Raw genomic sequence first — 10,615 nt, 5'->3', positions numbered from 1 at the left:
GGAAGGTTGATGGTACAATTTTGGGACTATTAACCAGGTTCCACGCGCTCATTCTTAAACACCTTATAGTAGCTATCATCAATTATCAATGTATTTTTCTTATTGTACAAAGGATGGAGACCCCAAAAGGTCTCAAGCTTTTTAAAGAAAACTTGTCTATTCTGCACAACCCATGTGGATTTTGAACAATGCTCTTGTGAGAGAACACCTGCAAACTTGGGCTTTTGTTGTGGAAATACTGTGTCAATTATTCCAGAGAGCTTAGTTCTCCTACATGCGCTCCAAATAAAAACATAAAAGAATTGAATACACCAATCTAAGAACTCATGTGCATCCTTTTGACATAGGACATAATGATATTGGTTAATTGGGTATTTTACCAACTCGTTGCTACTATAAGGAGGATCCTTCTCATCATATTGGGTTTCGACAACATGGCACAACAAACCATTGAGGTTTAGAATAATAGCCCTCCTATCATCCTCTTTGCGTAGGGGTACGCATATTGGGTCTGACAAATACCATGTCAGTATGATAACCCCCTCAGAGGGATGCACACAAAGTGCAACCTTGCATCAATTTCCCGTAGACGGTCAAGACGGCACTGAACCAACTGTCTTCGTACACTCTGGATTTTCTTGGACATGTGACGTACTAATGCTCTGTGACGAAGAAGTCGCCTCTGCCAATTAGAATCAATCACATGACCTAGGAAAAAATGAGCATGCTTAATGATAAAGGTGGGCATGTGGTGGGAAGGCATGTTACAACTACTCTTATGCAAAGATAGATTTTAAACAATTACAAAACAAATGTGACTATGCACGCTAACATTAAACTATATACTATTCCAAAATGTTGACTTTAGTTGCATTACAAAATGATCCAAGATGCAAAGACTCTTTCCATTTGATTCTAAAAAGACACGACAGAATGTGCTAGCAGGTATTAAAATGTGGTGAAATTAGAATGCATTGATCTAGATCAACCACGTGGTAGAGCTAGAATGCACTGTTCTAGCTCAACCACGTGATAGAGCTATATCAAAGTATTCTAGCTTGATCCCATGGCGAAATTAAAAATAATATTTGAAGTCCAGTTCTAGCACGTGGTAGAGCTGTATCAAAATATTTTAGCTAGACCCCATGGTAGAACTAGAATGGTTTGAAGTCCAACTCAACTATGTGGTGACGTGGAAGAGCTAGAATGCATTGATCTAGCTCTACATTATGGTAGAGCTAGAACGCTTTCAAGTCTAGCTCTACCATGTCATGGAGCTAGAATGCTTTGAAGTCTAGCTCTACCATGAGGTGGAGCTAGAAGGCATTGATCTAGCTCTACCATAGTCCAAATATGTAGGAATTAAAATCATAAGACAAAGATCAAGCTTCCATACATTTTCAAATTAGTAGAGTGCACTCCAACATTTATAAAATTATATGAAGAGTAATACATTTGCCACTACTTTAAAAACAGGACAAAATTTCTTGTCAATTCTTGATTACAAAAAGATAAAATTCCTCCAAAAAATACAATCCTTGTGAGTGACAAATGGCTTCTTTAAGTGAATACTCCTTGGAACAATATCCTTGAAATAAATCTGCAAGAAACCATCATAAATTAAGTTTCTTCATTTGTGAATACAAAATTGTTGTATAAAATCATGTATTTGGTTATAATTATCATTTATGTTGGGTAGTACCTTAGTTATTTCTATCCCGTTGGAGAAGATTGTACTCATTTAACACCTTGTTTATGAAAGCCCTTGCATTGGCTGCCTTCAACTGCGTTGTGGTAGAACCCAATTTTCTAGCTAGAGAAATTGTTGAGATATCGAGCTCTAGTGAGGCGGTGGACACTGATGACCCGCCTGGGGGATAGGCCCCACACTTACACCACTGGCATGGTTGGTGAGATCTTGGGTGATATGCGGCCAGTGGGATGACAGGCTGTGTGACAGCCATTCTAGAGACTGGAATAGTTATAGCACCAGCTCATTTAGTCGGGTTCACACTATAGAGAACCCGTGTATGTATTGGTTGAGTACCTTTCATATTGTGTGTACTCTTATTCTTGTATATGGTGTGTTGAGTGTTGAGTAGAGAAGAAGAAGATTTTCAGCCTCTCACCTTGTGTGTTCTCTATTAGGGTTTTGTGAGTGTGTGTGTGTGCTTGCAAGAGCTCAAGCTCTCTTCCCCCCTGCATCTTTTCATGGTATCAGAGCCTGGTTCGTGCTAAGGGCTGAGCTGCAAGCAAGAGAACCACAGGAAGCGGTACGAGGGTAAGAGCTTCAACTACTCTTCCCTATTTGTGTTGGTGACTACACCCTTGTCGGGAGTTCTACGAGAGGCACCGGCAAATGATCTCCGATTGAGGAGCTTTCTTCGCGGGAGTGAAGCTATAGGGCAACTATACAGTCCTACGGACTACGATTTTCGGGCCAAAAACGCGTTTCGGGCGCGTCTGGACCTCCGTTTTTCAAAAAGCAGGCGATTTCGAGCACTGCGGGTAAGTCATCGATTCTCTGCAGAACTCTGTTTTAAGAACTGCAGGAAGACAGATTGACTGTGCAGACACTCGGGTGCTGCAAAGAGGTTTACAGTTGCCATTGGGTGTATGTATGCACATTGAAGTCACTGGTTGTGACATTTGAGAGTACTACAGTACCGCTGTGCAGAAAATACAGCATTTGTGTAGAAAAAACCAGAGTGCAGGTTCTGGTAAAATTGTGTGTTTGGCAAGATGTCTAATGATGGCATAACACAGATTGTGGCTGAGAAGCTTGACAAGAATAACTTCCATGCTTGGAGGCTCAGGTTGACTAATTTCCTGATGGGAAAAGGCTGTTGGGACTACATAGAAGGTGAACATGAAGAGGCACCGGAGATACCGGATATAAATCCGACTGCTGCAGATGTGAAAGAGTTTAAAGACTGGAACCAAGGAGCCAGGAAGGTTATGTATTGGCTTTCCATTAGTATACAGGACACCATGATTGGGCACATTCAGGATGCCAAGTCCCCCAAGGAGGCGTGGGACACCTTGGTAAAGCTTTATGAAACAAACACCAAGGCACGTAAGATACAGTTGAAAAATGAACTTCATACTGTGGAGAAAAAGAGCATGTCTGTGAATGACTATACGCTGAAGATAAAGGGTATTGTGGAATCCCTTGCATCTATTGGTGTGTCAGTAGATGATGATGACAAGGTGGAAGTCTGTCTACGTGGTCTCGGGCCACAATACAAGGCGTTCAAGACGTCCATTCAGACTCGGGAAAACATTCCCAACTTTACAGATTTGGTGTCTATGCTGATTATCGAAGAGAAGAGCTTGGGTGAAGACCAACAGTCTTCACAAAGCAAAAACAGTTCAGAGCAACAGGCCTTCTACACGAGTTCAGGAAGAGGACGAGGTAGAGGAGGCCGTGGACGCGGTCAAGGAGGTGGCCGAACAGGTAATCAGAATTATGGCCAGCAGCAGCAGCAGCAACAACAGTCTCAGAATCAACAACAACAACAACAACACGCAGGTGGAAGAGGCAAATTCAGAGGCAGGGGGAGTCAAAGAGGCCGTGGAAATTGGCAAAGGCAATATAATGATGCACGTGAATGCTATTATTGTGGTAAGCCTGGACATGTGCAGTCAGAATGTTATAAGAAGCAGGCTGACATGCAAAATGGGAAAGTGCAGCAAAACAACTATGCATCCTCAAGCAGAAATAATGAGGATAATGAAAGGTTGTTTGTTATGCAGCATGTCGTGAATGCCATGTCTGAAAATGTTGATGCAGCACAAAAAGATAATGTATGGTATGTGGATTCAGGCGCTTCGAACCACATGACGAGTCATGGGGAGTGGTTCAAGGAGATGAAAAACCCGGAAAGACCAGGTTTTGTGGAAACAGGGGATGACACTGCTCATCCAATTGCCCACATTGGAGATGTGCCATTGTCTATGCAGGATGGCAAAGTGAAGTACCTTGCAGATGTACTTCATGTACCGAACATAACAAAGAATCTGGTTTCAATTGGCCAGATGATTGAGCAGGGTTTGCAGGTTCGGTTTAACCCTGATGGGTGTTATGTTGAAGATTTCAAAGACAAGTGCAGGTTGGTTGCAAAAGGCAACAGAGTGGGCAGAATGTTTACGTTGAATGTAGACATGCCTGAAATGAGTGCTGCGATGTTTGCAAATGGTTCAGGAATTGTTGCAGACACAGACATATGGCATAAAAGAATTGGACATGTGAATGTGCAGAGATTGAAGTCTATGCAGACAAAAGGAATTGTGACAGGGCTGCCAAAATTTAAAGTGGAAGGTATGCATAAAATCTGTGAAGCATGCTAATTTGGGAAGCAAACAAAGCATGTGTTTCCACGTAACAGATATGTGAGTAGAAATGCACTAGATGTTGTGCATTCAGATGTATGGGGTCCTACGAAGACCGTGTCTATGGGAGGCTGCAGGTACTATGTCACTTTCATTGATGACCACACAAGAAAAGTGTGGTATATTTCATGAAGGAGAAGAGTGAGGTGTTCACTCACTTTCAGAATTTCAGAGTTTTGGTTGAAAAGCAAACAGGGAAATATGTAAAGTGCCTAAGGTCAGATGGAGGGGGAGAGTACTTCTCCAATGAGTTCTCTGAATTCTTGAAGAAGAATGGTATTCGGAGACAGTTCACATGCAGATATACTCCGCAGCAAAATGGAGTTGCTGAGCAGAAAAACAGGCACATTGCTGAGATTGCGCGAGCATTGATGGAAGAGAAGAATATGCCGCATTGCTATTGGGCTGAGGCTGTTTCTACAGCAGTATACATCATGAACATGACTCCAACTGCAGCCATACATGATGTAACTCTAGAGGAGAGGTTTACTGGCAGAAAACCAGATTTGTCTCATCTGAAAGTCTTTGGATGCATTGCATATGTGCATGTGCCAGATGAGCTGAGAACTAAGCTGGATCCGAAAGCTGAAAAATGTGTGTTTATTGGATATTCCCTTGAGCAAAAGGGATACAGGTGTTATAACCCTGCTACACGTGAGTTGAGGGTAAGCAGGGATGTTGTCTTTGATGAGATGAGCAGCTGGTATGCTGCTGAAAAAGAAGCTGTTGGGGCTGATGTGAGTGGAAGTGTGGTTGCACAGAATGCAGGTCAGCAATCACAGTCTTTGAGTGGACCACGAGAGTCCTCATCTAGTGGGTCTGTTGATAGACCATGGAGTGGCAGGCTGCGTCATAATACCAGCCCTGCAAATGTGATTACTACATCACGTAAAGGAAAAGAGAAAGTGGTTGAGCCCCTTGGTATGCCTGACATTTCTGCAGGGCATTCTCATGTTGATGGAGAGTCTAGTGGCTCAGATATGAGCCTTGATGAGGAGCTTGGGATCCCAGCTATGAGAACACCTGGTGTAAAGAAGGCTATGGAAGCCATGAATGAGAAGCTGCGAAGATCTGGGAGAGTGAGAAATCCTGTGCAGAGATTTACCTATGATGGTTATGTGGCACATCACTATGCATATATGGCAAAGGTTGTGCAGGTTGTTGAGCCCACATGCATTGATGAGGCTGTTGGAAATGTGTGTTGGGAGAAAGCTATGGATGAGGAGATGGATGCACTATATGGAAATGAAACTTGGGATTTAGTGCAATTGCCAGAAGGCAAGAAAGCCATTGGATGCAAGTGGGTGTACAAAGTTAAACATAACAGTGATGGAAGCATAAACAGGTACAAGGCTAGATTGGTAGCCAAAGGATATGCGCAGACATATGGGATTGATTATGAGGAAACTTTCAGCCCAGTTGCCAAGATGGCAACGGTGAGAGTTGTGATAGCAGTGGCTGCGTCAAAGCAATGGTCTTTACATCAAATGGATGTAAAGAATGCATTCTTGCATGGGGATTTGCAAGAAGAGGTGTATATGTTGCAGCCACCTGGTTATGAGGATGTAGGTCACCCCGAGTATGTTTGCAGGTTGAAGAAAGCCTTGTATGGCTTAAAGCAAGCACCAAGAGCATGGTCTGACAAGATTTCTGAATATCTTGTCACTATTGGCTTTCATGTAGCCAATGGAGATTTCTCATTGTATGTGAGACATGGTGATAGAGGGGTTGTGCTTGTTGTCATCTATGTAGATGACTTGATCATTACGGGGGACCATGATGCAGAGATCTTTGATGTAAAGATCTTGCTTAGACAGAAGTTCGAGATGAAGGATCTGGGGGAGCTCAGATATTTCTTGGGCATTGAGGTGATTAGGTCACCACATGGTATTGGATTACTGCAGAGACCGTATGGCTTGGACATGTTGTCCAAGTATGGTATGACAGGCTGTAAGCCTATTTCTGTGCCATTGGATCAGAATGGCAAGTTGAGTGCAGATTCAGGAGAGATTTTGGAGGATCCTACTATGTACAGGAGCATAGTAGGAAGTTTGATCTACATGACGATCACCAGACCAGATTTGAGCTATGCTGTTGGGTTGGTGAGTCAGTTTATGCAGGTTCCACGGAAACCACATTTGGATGCTGTGAGACGCATACTGAGGTATGTGAAGTCTACTTTACATTGTGGACTATTCTATGAGACTGGGACAGAGATATGTGTACATGGGTACACAGATGCTGATTGGGCTGGTAGTATCTCAGACAGAAGATCTACCAGTGGATTCATGTTTTCTTTGGGGAGTGCTGCTGTGACTTGGAGCAGCAAGAAGCAGCCTACGGTTGCTCTATCGAGTACAGAGGCTGAGTACAGAGGAGCTGCTATGGCAGCATGTGAGGTAGCTTGGTTGAGAAAGCTACTTGGAGATTTGGGTCTATCAGTGGATAGACAAGTTGTCATTTTCTGTGACAACATTAGCAGTATACAGTTGGCCAGGAACCCAGTCTTTCATGCTCGTACGAAGCACATAGAGGTCCACTACCACTTCATCAGAGAGAAGGTCTTGGCAGGAGACCTTGACCTTGTTTATGTCAGCACAGAGGATCAGGTAGCTGACATCTTCACCAAAGCATTGGGTACAGAGAAGCTCCGCAGATTCAGGGCTTCGCTTGGTGTACATGAGATGGAGTTGAGCTCGAGGGGGAGTGTTGAGATATTGAGCTCTAGTGAGGCGGTGGACACTGATGACCCACCTGGGGGATAGGCCCCACACTTACACCACTGGCATGGTTGGTGAGATCTTGGGTGATATGCGGCCAGTGGGATGACAGGCTGTGTGACAGCCATTCTAGAGACTGGCATAGTTATAGCGCCAGCTCATTTAGTCGGGTTCACACTATAGAGAACCCGTGTATGTATTGGTTGAGTACCTTTCATATTGTGTGTACTCTTATTCTTGTATATGGTGTGTTGAGTGTTGAGTAGAGAAGAAGAAGATTTTCAGCCTCTCACCTTGTGTGTTCTCTATTAGGGTTTTGTGAGTGTGTGTGTGTGCTTGCAAGAGCTCAAGCTCTCTTCCCCCCTGCATCTTTTCAGAAATCACTTGTGGTCCCCTCATGCTAGCAATACTGACTCGTTCTTTTGCCATAATTTCTATTTAATTTATCTCTTCTCTTTTGTTTTCATATTGTCTCGCTAATACCTCTTGATTGTCGACAAACTTTTGTATAATCTCTGATAGTGGTAGCCTATCAGTGTAGATTGTCTTCTGTGAGACCAATTTAAATTGCGCTTTCTCCAAAAATCTACCACACCTCTGTATTCATTTTCATTGGATACTGGAGGTTGTCCGTAGCGATTAGAGCCAATGATCTCATGCACATCTTCACTCTCATCAAGCTGCAATAAGTAAGGAAGCAACTCCTCAATGAGAATATTGTCGACCATCTTTTCTTCATCAAACTTTGCAGAGGATATATACAATTATTATCAGGAGAAGCACATCCCTTGTATGGAGAGTCATCAATAAGAACCGTTCTACGAGCATCACAATCAAAACATGAAGCGATTTTTGACAATGGCTTGAACATTGCCTGAACTGTTGGATTATCAGGTCTAGCTATTTTACCACTTTTATCCTTCGCGCAAGCCTCTTGAGCCCAAACTACAAAAAAAGGCAATATCTCTCCTGCTCTGTCTTGTAATATTCTCAATATTTAAAGAACATTACTCTCTGTCGTTGTGTTGACAAAATCCCAACATTAATATTTTTTAATAAAATCTTCAAGAATTGGATACATCCTGGCCTTAGTACAATATATCGTTTTGAATCCATTTGAATAGTTTCATGTATTGAAGATGGTTGTTGTTGACAACGTTTCAGTAGTAGACCATTCAGGTCCAACACAATTGTCAACACTGATTTCTTGGAGATAGCAGTGTCAGTACTTCTTGGTACTTCTTCTTCGGGCTGGAAACTCTCACCCATTGCTTCATTTGTTGGAGATTTAGGTACCCCAATTTCATTGTCAGCATTTGTCTTTAAACCTTCTGGATGGACATCACTGAATGTGTGGGAGAAGCTCTCATCCACAGTTTGATTGTGGCATTCCGTAGCTACTTCACTTGGTGCTACTATCTCAATTTCGGGATCTAAAAGAAAAAAAGTAACATTGACTCAACAATCTTTCAAACTACAAGAATTTACAATTGTAACACTCACTCTTAACACATGTTTATTGGTGTAATCTAAAAGGAAATCATGTTTGGATACCAATTATCAATTCTACTTGCTCACTCTAGAATTGGAGGGTTTAAAATGGATTTCCAAATACACCCATTATTCTAGCTCTACCATTTGGTAGAGCCAGTTTGCAAGGGAGCTCTTGTTGGAAGTAGGCCTTAAGATCCACCCTTGAGCTCCAAGAGTAGGTGGAGGTGAGAAACACAAAACCACTCAACTATATGGTAAAGCTAAAATTTTAGATGTTTTAGATTTTCCATATGGTAGAGCTAGAATTTATAAGTCTTGCTTTACCACGTGGTTGAGTTGGGGATCAAGATAGCTTCTTTATGGGTGGAGCCAGTAGATTTCCATAGGTTCTAGGTCTAGACTTCAATGGGTTCTAGCTCATCGCACGTGACAAGAACCAAGGAGCTAGAATTGCATTTGAACTAGCTCTACCATGTGGTGGAGCTAGAAATGCATTGGCCTAGCTCTACCATATGGTAGAGCTAGACTTAAATGGATGCTCTGCAAAAACTGTCTTTGGGGGGGTGCATTGGCCTAGCTCCACCACTTTGAAGAGGTAGCTAGACTCAAATGGATTCTTGGTCCACCATTTTGAAGAGGTAGCTAGCTCCACCAAATTGTAGACCTATTGAAATCTAGATCTACCACAGGGTAGGATTGAAGTAAATGAGAGGATCTCTAGCTCTATCATCTTAGATTTATAAGCAAGATTTTCAGATTCACCAGCTGGCCATTGTGTGACCACTAAGTAGGCTTTCCAAATTCACCAATTAGTTATGTAAAAAGTGAATTTGTCAATGAACATGTTAGGATCCATAACTTGGTGATTCTAGATTCCAAAGCCCAATTTGGAGAGCTACAAAAATAATCAAAAAGCATTGTATAAAATCAAAAGAACTAAATACCACCAAAAGAACTAAATACTACCAAAAAACGAACCAAGGATATAACAAGTCAAAACATCACCAAATCAAAGTATTGAAGATACAAGGAAAGCCCAGTAAGAAGTTACGTACTGTCTTCAAAATCCAAAAAATCTCGAGCTGAACGAACTTCACCATGTCTCGATCTTTCCGTGGTATTCCTTTGATTGTTAGTAATAGGCGGAACTGGTTGCTCATTTCTTGACTTTGCAAAGTCAAGAAGCCTTGTTCCCATCTTTCTTTGATCTTCAATACTCTCCACTAGGCAAATCACTTCCTTATTTAGTGCTAGCCCTAGCTCGATGATATAGCCATTACTAAAAAGATCAACAAGCTTTTGCAGCCTTCTCTGCAATACTTCCGAATACATTGCTTGATCAAAAGATTCTTCTTGATTCTTAGAAACTCAATGTCTGGGATAGTTTTAACATCTTCATTATCTATATCAAGAAGTCCAGTATCCAATATTGTCGCTTGTGTACCTGGATTAGGAACATCTGCTAGTCCTTGAAAGGCATCTCCCTTACTGAAAAACACTAAGGATGTGAAGAACTCTATTGCACCAATGCATCGGTTGTCACGTCGAAAATGCAATGCCCCATTATACTATTCCTTTGCTATGCCACTCAAATTTTTTAAAGCATTTTGCAAGTGAATAAATCTGTAATATTTAGAAAGATAAGCAACACATATTGGGATGGCAAAGATCTACTTGCAGATGCTACTATAATTATCATAATGCCGTTCAAAAGATTGCAAAATGATTCCACATCCCAATGCATATTTCTTCCCAAATCTTCAGTGTTATCCAGAACACATAACCCAATGGAAATTGGATTGTTTAGGTGGCGCTTCAAGTAGTAACTCTCGTCGAATGGAAGACTCACAGCATAAATACACCAAGAAAGATCCAAGGACAAGGTTGAACTTTCTTTGCTAAGGCTGATATTCCACTCCACATATTGCCTTGCTTCTACTGGAAAATCAATCTTCTTTGATCCAACCTGTAGCTTTGACTTTATATACACATCACATAACTTCAAAAGA

Source organism: Cibotium barometz, chromosome 19, assembly GCF_041138505.1.
Source record: "Cibotium barometz isolate CiBa-2024 chromosome 19, ASM4113850v1, whole genome shotgun sequence".
NCBI lineage: Eukaryota > Viridiplantae > Streptophyta > Polypodiopsida > Cyatheales > Cibotiaceae > Cibotium > Cibotium barometz.
Note: the sequence above shows the minus strand (reverse complement) of the source record.